This window comes from Heterocephalus glaber, unplaced genomic scaffold (genome assembly GCF_053883595.1).
Source record: "Heterocephalus glaber isolate CG9 unplaced genomic scaffold, H.glaber_assembly_v1.0 deba00000676, whole genome shotgun sequence".
In the NCBI taxonomy this organism is placed as follows: Eukaryota; Metazoa; Chordata; class Mammalia; order Rodentia; family Bathyergidae; genus Heterocephalus; species Heterocephalus glaber.
This window is the reverse complement of record NW_028258156.1, coordinates 13,684,894-13,700,904: the sequence shown is the minus strand read 5'-3', so window position 1 is coordinate 13,700,904 and position 16,011 is coordinate 13,684,894. Positions and strand designations below refer to the sequence as shown.

The window sequence follows — 16,011 nt, the reverse complement described above, 5'->3', positions numbered from 1 at the left end:
GGGTATCACTCTCCCTGATGCTCTTTTGTGCTCTGCTCCCCAGTTGTCATGAAGAGAGAGTCATGCCTTTCTACTATGATATTTCTACCTTAGATGGACTTAAACCTCTGAAAACTTCCAACTTTGTGAGTCAAATTAAACTCTCCTCTTTTAAATTGCCCATGATGGGTATTTTTGTCTCAGGAATGAGAAAGCTGATCGATATAGTTACTAAAGTCTCAACTACAGCCTAAGCTTTAACCTCACGGCTCCACACAGTGCCCTGTCAGCAGCCACCTGAAGAGACATTGACACTGTAAAATACTGCCTGTCTCCCAGGTTTTCCATTGAAATCTCAGTAGAAGTGTCCATGACTCCACAAAACTGCCCTTTGTAGGCCTGCAAAACCAGCATCATCTGAATGATGGCAAAGTTTACTGCTACCATTAGCCATTCGCCAGCAGACTTCAACCATGAGTGCAACAACCGGAGTGTCCTGATGGCTAAACATAGGGAAATGAATTCAGGGAGGCGATGCTTTGGGTGGCCCTGTGTGAGCCTGTGCCCCTGGGCTCTCTATGCAGAAGTCTTTGAATGGAATTTATAGTTTTATACCTTTGAGCCAGTGATAGGTTGGGTTTCAGAGAGGGTTCTATAAAATTGTTAGTGTGTAACTCCTAAACCAAGTGATGTCATGAAAAATTTTTACTAGAGTACAAAACATTTTAAAAGCGGGGTAGTTGAAATCAAAGTGAATATTATATGACAGTGAACAAAAAGAAAGTGAAGGTTATGGAATGAAAGGAACAAATATGTAATTATTTCTAAAATCTGTCAGAAATACCATAAAAACCTTACTGTGAAGATAGAAATGAGAAGAGAGAAATAAAGGAAATAATAGGAAATTTTATTGAGTATAAAGTTATAGTGATCTCCTCCCTGTCTCTCAGCCGTAAACTCCTGCACCTCAGTTTCCTCATGCATATATTTCTGTGTGGAGGCATTTTCCAAATAAATGTACATGAGATGTACACTATAGGTAGAAGGGCTTCACCATCAACCAAATGTGAGAAACCAGGGATCCAGCACATCTCTTTCATGCTTTATTTCCTGTCATCTTTGATATTAAAGTCAGCATAAATTGCGAGTTTTCAAGATATATTTATAAATCATCTTTTGGGTAAATGTAACTACACAGTCATTTATTTCTTGGGGAGTAAGAAGAACAACACTTAGGCAATTGAAGAGAATCCAAGGTCATGTGAGCTTTACAAAAACCAGGAAGGAATCCAAGACAGCAGGACAGATAGAGATCCAACCAGTGATAAAGAAATTTAAATTCAAAGACAAAAATGCAAGCAGAAAATAGTGAGATTTAGATTTATATGTTTTGAATCCCAAACTAGCAATATGGTTTTATTGGCAAGATAAAAATTCCTGACCTCAAAGACAAGTACAAGTGGGATAAAGTAGTATCTCTTACAAGCATGACATTCTAATCTATGCAGATTTCAGGCATTTTATTCATACTGTGTTAGTTATAGATGAGTAACTGGTTTGCCACCATGTCTATAGTCTTGTTATAATTAAAAATAAGTATGTCTTTCTGACTGCCTAAATTATGTTAACTTTTTTATTTTTGCTCCATTAAAGTTATTATTCCTTAATCTATAACAATAAAAAATTTTGTAGTTCCCTATGTTTTTCATTAGAATCATACTCAAAACTATACCAAACAAAATCATAATAAAATTAAGAGAATAAATGCTAATAATGTCAACAATTCATTTTATAACTTCTTGTGTAATTAATATACAATATTTTATTTCACACCATTTCTAATAGATTATTCATGATCCTTAAACTAGTGAATATTGATTCATTGTCTATAGGTTACCATAATAAATTAACCCAAATTTAGTAGCTTAAAAGGAATAAATTTATTATCTTATAATTTTGTAGGTCAAAAGTCTGATACACTAGAGGGTGCTCAGTGTTTAATAAACTATAGTAAGAAACAGGAAGTCCTGGTGAATTACTACACAGTAGGGCAACCGTAGATAACAATTCTAGACTACATCTCAAAAAAACTAGAAGAAATGATTTTGAATGTTTCATGATAAAGAAATGAAATTTGGGAGGAAAAGGTATGTTTAACCTGATTTAAACATTAGAGAATATAAATGTATTGAACCATCATATGGTGCCCCATTAATAAGTACAATTTTTAAGATTTTGTTAACAGTCAAAAGTACATTTAATTTAAAAATAGGTTCTAATAGAATCTAATGAACTTTATAATCATCAAATTTAAAATCATAAAACTCAAATGTTCATTTCACCACATGTTCTAAAGACTTCTAAAAACTTTCTGGCTTCCAGAAAAGTATTTTCCTGGTTCACACCATGTACCTCATCTGGACCAATTTTTTTTCTTTTTGCAGTACTGGGGATCAAACTCAGGACCTTGTGCAGGCATGGTGCCACTGAGCTAAATCCCTGACCCTTTCACTTGGACCATTTTTAGAAATTCCCAATGATTCACATTCACAAAGCTTTTCTCTGTCTGTCTCCAACAAATATAGCCTTCTTATGACTTATTGTTTATCTTGTTGCTTTATTATCTGTGCTTTATTATCAACATTGAAGAATTAAGTAATTAATCAAGAACTTCCCATTAGAGAAAAATGAAATATTCATGAATCTTGGCCAATAGTATTTATACTGATTACCAAGTAAAAGTAGTGAGATATGGATAAATGTATAATAATTATTGCTCTAAAGATGGGAGTTTATTTAAATCATTCTTGCATTTTGTTTTTTCTTTTCTTTTCTTTTTACCCTTGTATCCTGAAGAAATTCCAGCACACAAGGTTCTACTCCATGGGGAGACAGACCATAGGACTGCTGCCTTTGGAGAGGGTTTGACGCAGAACTGTTGAGTAAGGATAGGATATATTTCCTTTGCAAATAAAATTATAAAACATGTTCTTCAATACTTCTTAAATAAACAAGCCAAATATAATAAAAACTAGTTGACGTACTACAGTGAAATAAGCAGATCAACAGTAAACTACATGCAGAATGTTTTACTTCACGCACAAGAGAAAATAATTGCAAATGGTAAACACAAACAAAATGCCTTTCTCAGTTTAAGTTTTTAAAACAACATATCCTTTGGAATTGAAACACAATTTGTCTCGAGAAAATGAATACTGTGTTAGAGAATAACAATATTTGAAATTTAATTTGAAAATAACTATACTCAAGTTTAAAAAATTCTCCCACATTTTCCCATTCCACTTAATTCTCATAAAGGATGAAAACTCTTTAACCTTTCTGCAGCTTCTTTATTGCTAAAAGTAGCACCTTGGTGATATTCTAAAATAATACGTTTATTGTAAGTAGGGGAAAATCAGTACCTTACTAGTACTCAAATTTTAATGCCCTATACTCATGATAAAAACAAATTAAAAAACAAGACTAAAAAGTAATTAGGTCTAGATATGATTTGTTTCACCAAGTCACCATGAACAAAGTCACAGAAGGCATTTGGGTGACTCAGATTTGATGAATCTCAGCAATTATATTTTTTAATGATTTTTTTTAATGCCCATGGGGCTCCTCTTGGTCAAAATCACATACAACATAAACAATGTAAATACTGAAGAAGTTGGAACTTACATATTCTGTCCCACCACAGCCCAGAAAGAAAGACAAAGTCTTTGATGGTATTACAGAATGCGGTATCTAGAACAGCACTCCATAAGGAAAGCACCTGGGTATGTCCTTTAAATACCATGCCCAGAAATTTCCCATTAGGGTCTTAAAAACTCTGATAATTTTTAAACATTGAATAAATATATTCACAGAGTAAGTATTCAGTGTTAAGGAAATGAAGCACCTTATCTGGTATCTTTAAACTTTCAAGCGTTAAGACATATTGAAAATATATAGCATCCCCATAAACTGAAGTAGTTCTGTAGATAATCAGCAAACCAACACATAAAAATTACACTTAGAAGTTCAATTATATCAATAAATCAAAAGAAATTATCTACTTTCCTATAAACAGATATATCGCATAGTCATAGAAGGTCTTTTTTCAAACTGCATTGAAACATTCTTATAATAAAATGGGTGTTTTCTGTTAGATATAGTAATTTTATGCAGTACTTATTTAAAATTTTTACTCTCGTATTTGTTACTTAGATGAACATGACTTTTTAATGACAGATTTATCAAAAATGCTGTACTACCCAATTTAATGGAATATTTAAGGGACTAGGATTTAGTTAATAGTTTTATTTTTCTTTTCAACTTAAAAATAACTAGTAACTTCCTTTTATGGCTTTAGAATTTTAAAAATTTTATTTTAAATATTGAAGCAAAAATCTCCCTGACTTAAGGGTATCGTTAACGTTAACTAAATGGCTATTCAATGGAGAACATTAAAATGACTCTATTAACAAATCACTATTGTTCATGATACTAAACAAGATAGAATTTGAAAGAATCCCATGGAATTTTTTCAAAGTATGAGTCATGGCTTTTCAATAGCTCTTCCCATTTCACATTAAGATTCTGGTAGAAAAAAAAGACAGTTCATTTTATTTTGTTGTTTTAGACATACGTCAGCAGCATTTGCTGAGTGAGTACAATCAATCTGCTGCTAAGAAATACTGATGGTGCCTTGTCTTAGTCCTTTTTTTTCCTTCTTTCTAGTATGGGGGATTGAACGATAACCTCACAGACATTTTTATTTTTTATTTTCAGACAGGGTATCCCCAAGCTGTCCAGGTGGGACTTGAACTTTCAATCCTCTCATCTCAAGCCTTTGTACTGCTAAAGGCAACTGATTTTTCCTAGTTCTGGAGGCTGACATATCCAGTATCTTGGGGTGCCGGCACCTGCAGGGGCCCTTTGCTACCTAGTCCCAAGGTTAAAGGCCCTGGGTGGAGAGAGGAAGGAAAGAGGCCAAGTTCTTCCTTTCCTAAGAAACTCTTAGCAAGGAGGTGGAGCCTGAAAGCCTCAATCACCTCCCATCAGGCCCCTCCTCCCAACACTGGCTCATCAGGAATTAAATTCCAACACATGTTTTTAGGCAGACAGATTTAAACTATAGAATATCTGCTATTTGAACCATTAATCAAAAATAATAAACAGAATTTTGTGAAAACATTCACCATATTGACTGCTAAATGGTACAATGAGACAATGTAAATGAAGAAAATGTGTCACTGAACAAACCAAAAATAATAAATCATTCATTTTTTTGCCTCTTCTAAGCATAATTTTGGCTCATGACAGACAGAAGAGATTCGGCAAACTAGAAACCATCACTGAAATCATCAATTTAGCAAAAATCTATTCAGTTACCTTGAGAAGGGAATCTGAAGAAAACATATTAGTTTGAAATTCATCTCAGGCTCAAAGCTGTCTGAAATATTTGTATAAAGGCAATGTGGTCTGTGAGGATTTGTTATCTGAAGCAACTATAGATCTTAAAATAGTAGAGGAGAAGAAAGTCTATCTTCCTTCTGTCTTATATAGTCAGCAGTAACATTTTAATTACACTCATTCCCATAAGTACATATATTTTTCTAATTACAAAAATTATTTTCATTGTGCGAGGTAGAAAAACCCTTTTAGAAGGTTGAAGAATTCTGTCCCGTATATTCTCTGCTGTATTTATGTATTTACATTTATGTAGAAACATACTTTTAGAAATCAAATACTACACAAATTATCTGATCTTCCCATTTATAATACATGAGCTTATTTTATGAAAAATACTTCTTTTCAAGAAGAATGCAGGGAATTAAATATTTTTCAATGTAATTTTTCTAGGCATACATGGTAAATATTGTAGGGAATTGCAGCACATATGCTATGGTGTCTTTAAAAGTGGGTTAAAATTTTTAGATATTATGTTACTCCTGACTGAAAACATAACAACCCAATTGAAAACTTCATGGCAAAATTTCATGGCATTAAAATACTAACAAAGCTCAATAACAGAAATTCTTAATAGCATTTTAAATTCTGAAGAATTACAAAACAGCAGAGAAATCTAGGCTCCTTCCATCCATAAATATTCTCAAAATCACCACAAATAGAGAATGACTGCATAGTGGTAAAAAAATAACTAATGTAAAAAACGGTCAGCATTTTAAAACCATAAAAAAAATCGTAGAAATGTTAGACTACATAATAATTCTAGGAGTTTATATATAAGTAGAGAAATACTGCACTTCATAATCAAGAAATAAGAACAAAAAACAAAATATCTGAAACGAGACAATTGATGCATATTAAAATGTATATATGTTTCAGCGAGGTTTACAAGACATATTTTACATGAGATTTAAAATGGTGTGAATAACTGATATTTAAAAAGAAAAAAATGACTTTATTTGACTCGTGAGTCTCGAGTAATCAGTCACTACTCTGGGGAGAGTCAACAAACATTAAATTGTCACTTTTAAACAAATAGTTTTCTTACTATGAATTAGAAAAATAATTAAAATTGCTTGAAAGCTTTTGTACTAATTAGTTTTATTACTTCCAATGAACAGTTATGAGTTAGCATTTATGGGGTTGAATGGTGGTCAAACTGAAGTTGAAAAAATTAGAAAACATATTAATCACTGTTCTTTCTATATTTCCAAATAAAAAAATCATATTATTGTTTGTGTCCTAAGTTAAAATGAAAGGCATTGTCTTGGTTTAAAATTGAGGATATGATTTTAAGACCTTTTCAAAGTTTTTTGGTGGTTTCTAAATTAAAATAAGAGTTCTACATATTGACTTTAAAATCTGCATTAAATATGAAATATTCATGGACTATTAAGTAAAGGAAGAAACTAAACCCATCAGCTCTCTCTCTCTTTTTTTAGAGTGTACAAAAGAAATATAACAATTGCAGATAGCTAAGTTAATTAGAAATTATTATAAGGAAGTTAGGCAAGCTGGGCCCTCAGCAGAGAAAAACAGCTGAGGCATACTCATTGGTTAGCATTTTAGAAAGAAAAGAGGTACTACTTCCCCTAGAGATGAATAGCAGTGATTAATTTTCTAAATAGACATCAATCTCTCTAGCCCATTTTCTTTCTAGAAATTCCTTCTGCATGACTTGCTTTCCCATTTGATCCCCATTTAATCAATTTTACTTGGGTGGCAATACTAGTAATCTTATTGGTTGATCATGGTTTTGTCCCACCTCATGCCCACCTTGTAATTTTACATTGAGTCTTATAGTTTGTCTCACCTTGAACCTGCCTCATCTTGTGGCTTTGCTCAATAAAATGCCTTTGAAAAGCAAGGTGGAAGGTCAAGCCATTTTCTGCTCACCCTTCTGTCCCTCTTAGATAGAAGCTATCTTTCTCTCAATAAATTTTTTCTACTCTTAACCTTCATTGTTGCTAGAATTCATTTTTTTATTTTAGAGAACATGAACGCATGTTTCCGATATCTAGGTTTGGGAGTTACATCTATTCCCCCTATATCATAACTATTATTTTGACTTCTAAGAACATGATGTGATTCCTATTTGGGCAGCACTGAAACTACTAACTCAATAAAAATCTTGTAATATATGAAGTTTCCAAAATATCTGCAGAAATGTGGATCAGATTTACTTCCGATCATAAATGGGATTTTAGTTTCCAATTAATATACACTTCTTAGGAAGCACAATATATTTTTCAGAAATAAAACCAGCACTGTTTTTCAAAACAAATTCTAATCTGCATAATTACAGTATGTTTAATTGTATTTTCCTTAATTTATAAAAATTTAACGATTTGGTCTTCAGCTACTTAGAATTCCAACATTTAGGGCAAAGGAGTATGTTGTTGGTAGCATGGTTGATTTTATTTATGCTTAGCTTTAAGCAAAACTAACAACAGAAATTTTTGTTTTTAAATAGGGTAAAAATTAAAGATTTATTAGCCTATCAGAAAAATTCACTGCCAATTTCTTTTCATTATTTCTTTATACATAAATTACTTGTGAAGTAGTCAAACTGTTATAACATCAATATAAATCATGTTATCAAATTATAATTATGAGCCAAAACGTGCCCTGTGGCCTACTTTTGTTTAGCCTATAAGCCAAAAATGCTTCTTGTACTTTTAAAGGATTGTTTTAAAAAGGACGGGAAAAATGTGACAGAGACTGTAAGTGGCCTGTGAAGTCTAAACTAATTACAATCTTTCCATTTAAAAAAAGTTTGCTCATACTTGGTATTGAATAATTTGCTATCTTTTTTAATTCAAAAACTTAGGGTAGCTACTTCTGGAATGTATTTAGTGCATACACCAAAACAAAGATCAGGTAAATAAAAGGTACTGATATCTGTATCTACAAAGTCCTATTTCTTACTCATTTCTCACACAAGGAACCCAATTAACTTAATATGTCATAGGTAGAAGGCAAGTATTACCTAAGATGTTTTATGATTCTATCTCAAAGAGTTGTATGTAGTTGACCTTATAAGGTCCATTTTACAGAGTCTACCTGAGTTCCTAAAATACTGAGTAGCTCTCCTTAGAAAAATAAGTTGTACTCACTATGTACTAATTAGTCTAAGTAGCATTGTGTCCCACTAATTTTAAACTCTCCAACTGGTGCCATTTTGATAAACTCAAGGCAAAAGTGAACAGTAACTACTACAATTAAATATCAAGCAAAAATGACTTCTTGAGTTTTTAACTTATTTATTAAAGTAATGCTCATTTGATTTGTGTTTAATGTAGCAGAACATAGACATTTAACCGCTTTACCCAAAATTAGAATTATAGACATTCATTTGAAACAATTATATCTGGAATGCCCCTCATTGAGTAAATTATTGAAATTCAACAGCATGCGGCCCTTGGGTCAGTCAGTATGTCCAAGTAGTCTAATAATAGGCAGCAGTAATAAGCTGATGTTAGCATGTATAGTGGCCTGCCTTCCATTCATCATAATAGGATAAGCCAAAACCAACCAAAAACAGAACAAAAAGTTTTTGTTTAAGGAATTTAAACATAAACACATTTATTGAATACTGGTTAAGTTTTATGGGCTTGATTTCCCACATGAATTATAAGCTGAATGTGAGGGAATATTTATAAAGAGTGTATTGCATCCAAGTACTCAGTAACAAAATCCAATGTCTAACTCACCAAGGTAAAAATCTGTGCCTGAATATTAAACATACAATTATTGATGAATTAATATTATTAGACATTTAATCCAGATTAGGACTGGAGAATACATTTTGATTTTCTTATTTTTATGCCTTGTGTTTAGATGTCCCCCCAAAGCCTCATGTGGTCATTGGTAGGTTTTTCAGAGGTAGCTAAATCCAGAGTGTGATGCTGGGATCATGGGTGTGATTACTAAATGAGTCTACTGATTGGTTTGGCATGGTTCTGGGTGTGGATAATGGGTGCACCACCCTGAGCGTGAGTGCTACCGGCCCTAAGAGCATGTAGCCTGGATAGGATATAAGGAACAGAAAGATGGTAGCTTGCTGCTGTCTTTGCTTGTGGTTTGCTACTTCTTTGCTACTTTGCCACTTTGCTGCTCTCCACGAACTGTTTCTCTTCTGGGATGCCCCTCTGCCATGCCTCCTCTACAAACTGTGAACCCAAATAAATCTTTCCTCCTTTAACTTTGAGTGTAGGGTATTTTGTCTCAGCAATGAGAAAAGTAATAAAGACATTTCTTAATGCTTGACTTTGTAACAAAACTTGAACAATGTATTTTTCTATAGTTTTCTTCAGTTAGTGTTTTTATATATTCATATTTTAGTAATGATTCTACTTTGAAAGTGTGAAAAAGTGTCATTATTCATAATGATTTTTTATGATGTTTGAATACAAAACAATACTGCGGCTTTGTGTGTACTGCTTTCTTTTCCCAAAGCTATGGACTACTCCCATCATAACTATTCTACATGTATCAGTTATCTTCTCATTGTAATGGTGCAAGCCACTGCAAATTATGTCCCTGCCATATCCAAAGGAGTGATCAGTGGCCCTCCACTACTGGACAGGCCAAGTTCAGATATTGGGAAACTCAGGTAATGAATCACACTTACAAGTTGTTTACTGGGCATATACGATAGAAAAATGGTAACATGGGGAAATTATAAAACAAGTGAAAAAGCTTCTTCAACCTCAGTTTGAGAGGTACTGCTGTTTAAAGATGGTAGAAATACAGGGGGAATTTAGAGGGAAAGGACAACATAGATAAACATGATTAAGGCCAATTCAAAGATTGTAAAAATTTCCTAAGGACTAAACCATTTTAGGGGGTTAATCAAACATAAATGAAACTAAATCCTGCATGTTTACTGAAAAGCAAAAAAAAAAACAACCCACAAAAATATTTTAATATTTGGCTATGTTTTCTATGTAGAGCCTAAAACAAACTGTGTTTCAGGTTGATAAATTAAAGCATTGGACAATTCAGTCTTTAAAAATAGCTTGAGAGTCAACACACATTTTATTTCACTCACTTTATCTAATTAACTGTCACTGTTATATCTCAGTTAGACAAGATTTTGGCTATTTTTTCCTACACTTCTATTTTGCAGCCAATTTTTGTGTCTAGTACAGACATTGGCAGCTTCTTCAAAGGGCTATTCCAAGAGGTTAACATCCTGTCCTGTAGCTTCTACTTTTGAGAGTCAGGTGGCAAAAATTCTGACCACACACAGAAACCTCCCTCTGGTAACCTCTCTAAAATTCATTAATTCTCCAGAGCCATTCTTTCCTCTCCCTGAAGAACCAGATGCTAGAATTTCACTGATAGCCTCTTAGAAGTTCACAAAGGCACTGGAAAAATACTGTATGCCTTTTAAATGAATTCATAAAATGACAGAACTACATCTACAAAAACCTTAGTCCAGGTCTTATAGCATGTTTTTGTCTCCATTAAAATACAGAGGCTTCACAGCAAGAAATGTCTTCATGTCAAATGATCATAATCTTTAAAAAATTTGAGGGATATCAGAACCCTAAAATCCCAATGAAAGATGTGGTTATTAAAAAAAAGTTTGTTATACAAAGATGCAGAATTTATTACACTCTTAGGGAGCTCGTCGATCAAATGAAACCCCTTATATAAAACAATTCCTTTAATGTTACAAATGGAAAAATTAATGAGGTGATAGATGTGCCTATGTGCCTACTGCAGCACAGCAAGTGAGCAGCAAAAACATAGTCCTTTTGGTCACTTTCAATTGAATGCCTGAAGTGGCTCAAATTAATTTCTTTCGTAACAAACATTAACGTAACTTGCAGAAAGTTTCTCAGAAAGAGAAGAAATATGTTTTGTGCTCTTGAGGGATGGGAAATTTGGGGGAGTAAAAATATAGCCTTCCTTATATTTTTCCCAAAGAGTTAAGAAGTAAAATTCTCAGGCTTATTCTTGTTATTCTGATTTGGAGAATAGAATTGAATAAAATAAGCAACTAGAATTAAATAAAGCACTTAGACTAATAGCTAAGAGTCAGGCGACTGTTTTCATATGGAAACAATATGATTTTAAGGTTGTATTTTTTGGGATAAAATTAAGTCATTCTGAATATTATTGTAATTATATTAATAACAATATTAATTAAATTTTATAAATAAAAACACATGTTTCAGTCCTTCTTTGGGCCCTTTCATCTTTCTTAGACACTCTAGGAGACTTCATCACCACCTATGCTGGCAGCAGCCTTGAGACGGAGTCATTGTAGGTATGTCCTTCTCCTCTGGCATCTGCTCTCTAAGATCTATCAACTCTACTTAAATCTTCAAGTCTACCCTGGGCTCTCCTCTCTGTTTTCCATGAAAGCCTCGAGCTTTCAACACCCCTCCTCTGGTCTTGCTACCTGTCTACTTGCATCTTTCTACCCTTCCAACTATTCAATACATCCAGCAAGCTGCTCTGAAGGGGATATCTCTATAAAGCAAATCTAACAACATTATTTCTCTGGTTTGGCCCCTTTGAGCCACTACTCTAATACCCAAATATTTTATTGAATTTGTAGATAACTCAAAATGTTCTATGACAAATACTTTATCACTTTGTATAGTTGAAGATAAAGGAAAATGCTTATTTTAACTCATTTTGTCTTAATAAAGATTGTGTAAAAAAATTATACCAGCCTTAAACTCATAAACCAAGTTTTGCTTGCATTAAAAAGAAGGGATACTATTCATATTGCTATCTTTATATTGCTTAATTAGAAAGTAAAGATATAGGGAATATTGTGTATTAAATGTACATGGTGGGGTAAAAATATACAATGAATGTTTAAATTTTAAAAATTTATTAGAGTAAAACACACACTGCCAACTAATTCTCAAAATGCTGCCTTCACTTGGAACACACTCATCCCATTGTTCTTGCAACTTTTTGAAGCAGTTATAGAAATCCTGTTTTGTGAGTGTAAGAGTTGTGTTCAAAAATACAGTGAATGCTACTCCTGGTTGTAATGCTACTACCATCCAATAGAAAGGCAGGTTGGTAAAAATATTCTGGCTTGTCTTCATCTACCTTATTCACTGGAACTGCACTGCGTGACTTCAATCCCTTCCCAAAGTCCAAATGACCATGAAAAGTACACATTTTGAATGATTCAGCACATCGAGGCAGCCACAAGAGCACAACTAATATATAAGAAACATATTTCACTCAAAAAGAACTTCATAGACTAAAAAATCAAAGAATGGTGCTATGGCTTGTGTTTAGATATCCTCCCAAAGCCTCATGTGAATGAGGTGGGGCTATTTTGGAGGTGGCTGAATCTAGAGTGTATGATATGGGGATTAAGGGAATGTGATTACCAAATCACTACACCATGTGAGTGATTGTTTAGGCACCACCCTAATCCTAGTAGTCTGAATAAGATAAAAGGGGCAGAAAGATGATGTTTAGGCCCCTTTGTTGCTTTTGCTACCTTGTATGTGCCACATTGTTTCTCTTCTGAGATGTGTGTTTGCCACCCCTGCCTTGGAGCCAGCCAATTATGGACTGAAACCTCTACAAACTGTGAGCTAAATAAACCCCTTCCTCTCTAACTTTGGGTGTTGGGTATTTTGTCTCAGCAATGAGATTAAAGTAACTAACACAGATGGAAAACAATATTCTATGCAATTGGAAACCCAAAAGATGCAGAGGTAGCTGTTCTATTTTCAGACAAAGAGGACTTCAAGCCAAGCTGATCAAAATGGCAAAGAAGGACATTACACACTGGTTAATGGAACCATTCAACTAGAAGATATAACAATGTTAAACATATGCACCAAACCACAGTGCACCCAACTTCGTGAAACAAATGTTAATGGACTTTTTATAAAAGATCAGATACCCCACTATCATAACTACACAGATCAACTAAACAAAAAAGTAAAAAGGAAATATCAGAGTTAAATCAAACCTTTGAAAAATACACAGTAGATATCTATAGAGCATTCTACCCAACAAGAGAATAATTATTCTTTTTGGCAGCACATGGTACTTTCTTCAAAATAAACCACATGCTGCCTAATAAAGCATGGTTAAGTAAATGCAAAAAAAAATCAAACTTTTACCATATGTATTATCAGATCACAGTGAAATGGAAATAGAAATCAATAGCAAAAGATACCACACAAACTATGCAAATATATGGAAATTAAACAGACTCAAATAATCAATGGGTCACAGGGGAAATTAAGGAGAAATAAGACAATTCCTAGAATTAAATGATAATGCCAGTACAACATATCAGAACTTTCAGGACACAGTGAAAGAAGTTCTATGAGAAAATTTTATAACTGTGAATGCCCACATTAGAAAAACAGAATGAGCACAAATAAATAACCTAATGATGCAACTCAATGTCCTAGAAAAACAAGAACAATCCAAATCTAGAGCTGTACAAGGAAGGAAATTATAAAAATCAGAGTAAGAGTAGAAATCAATAAAATGGAGACTAAAAAAACAATACAAAGAATCAATGAATCAAAGAGCTGGTTCTTTGAAAAAATATATAGACAAACCCTTACCCAATCTTGCCAAAAGAATGAAGACACAAATCAACACAATTAGAATAAAAAAGGTGAAATCATAACACCATCAAAATCCAGAGAATTATTAGCAACTACCATACAAACATATGCCAAAAAATCAAACAACTCAGAAAAAATGGAACTATTCTTAGATACATATGAATTTCCAAAACAGAAACAAGAAGACTTAGAAATCTTGAACAATACAATAAAAGGTAATGAAACTGAAGCAGTATTTTTTAAAAATAATCTATTAACTATGAAAAGCCTAGGACTTGATGGATTCACAGCCAAATTCTACAAGAACTTCAGGGAAGATTTAACACTGATATTCCCCAAATTCTTTAATGATATTAAGAGGAAAGGACTACTTCCAAAATCATTCTTGGAAAGTAATATTATCCTGATCCCTAAATTAGACAAGGATCCAACCAAAAGAAGAGAACTGAAGGCCAATCTCTCTAATGAACACAGATGCAAAAATACTCAAGAAGATACTGTCAGACAGAACGTAATAAATTATCAAATAGACCATACACCACCACCAGGTAGGCTTCACCCCAAGGAGGCAAGGATGGTGCAACATAAACAAATCAATAAATTCAATTCATCCAGACAAAAACAGAAACCAGACAAAAATCACATGATCATCTCAATAGATGCCGAAAAATCTTTGGCAAAATCCAAATTCCATTCATAATTTAAAAAAACAAACTAAAGAAAATAGGTATAGAAGGGCCTTGTCTCAATTTGATAAAAGTCATACATAGGGAAAAACTGAAAGCCTTCCCTCTAAAATCACAAACAAGACAAGCAGTCCTTGAAACATTAGCCAGAGTAATCAGGCAAGAGAAAGAAAGAAAAGGGACATGTATAGGAAAGGATGAAGCCAAAGTATCATTATGCACAGATGACATGATCCTTTACTTACAATACCCAAAAACTTTACCAAAACTCTTAGAATTAATAATCAAATTCAGCAATGTAGCAGGATACAAAATAAACACAGAAATCAATAGCATTCTTATAAACTAATAATTAACACATTGAAAAACATTTTAGAATTATTTTTCTTACCATTCACAATAGCATGAAAAAAATTAAATACTTAGGAATTAACCTAACCAAGGAAGTAAAAGCCCTCTACAATGAAAATTTCATCACTCTGAAAAAGGAAATCAAGGAGGACATCTGAAAATGAAAAGACATCTCTTCTGCCGGGGATTTAGCTCAGTGGTTTCATCGTCTGCTGAGCAAGCGCAAGGACCCAAGTTCAATCCCCAGTACCAAAAAAAGAAAGAAAGAAAAGATATCTCTTCTTCCTGGATAGGAAGAACCAATATAATCAAAATGGCTATACTCCCAAAATTAATATACAGATTCAATACAATCCCAATCAAAATACCAACAGCATATCTCACATATCTAGAGAAAACAATCCTAAAATTCATAGGAAACAAAAAAGACCCAGAATAATAGCAAAAGCAATCTGAGATTACAAAAGCAAAGCAGGTGGCATCATAATCCCAGACTTGGAATTATACTATAAAGTTATAGTGATTAAAACAGTATGGTACTGGCACAAAAATAGGCATGCAATAAAAAATAAGAAAATCCAAGGACTTGATGGATTCACAGCCAAATTCTACAAGAACTTCAGGGAAGATCGAACACCAATATTCCTCAAATTCTTTAATGAAATTGAGAGAGCAGGACTACTTCCCAAACCATTCTTGGATGCTAATAATGGAATAGAATAGAATAAGCAGAAATAATCCCAGACACATATAGCTATTTGGTCTTTGAAAAAGAGGCCAAAAATATACACTGGAGGAAAGATGGCTTCTTTAATAAATGATGCTGGGAAAACAGGATATCCACAGGCAGAAGTTTGAGTCTAGACCCATAAATCTCACCATGTACTAAACTAAATGCAAAATAGATTAAGGACTAAATGGTCAAAGGAGAAACATTTAATTTGATGAAAAGTAAAATT

General features: G+C 33.2%; 1 protein-coding gene across 7 annotated transcripts in view; it reads right to left on the bottom strand.

Moving 5' to 3' along the window:
• Crppa (CDP-L-ribitol pyrophosphorylase A) overlaps positions 1-16,011 on the bottom strand; it is a 310,773-nt gene that overhangs the window by 47,046 nt on the left and 247,716 nt on the right. The gene's annotated exons all lie outside the window — the stretch shown is intronic.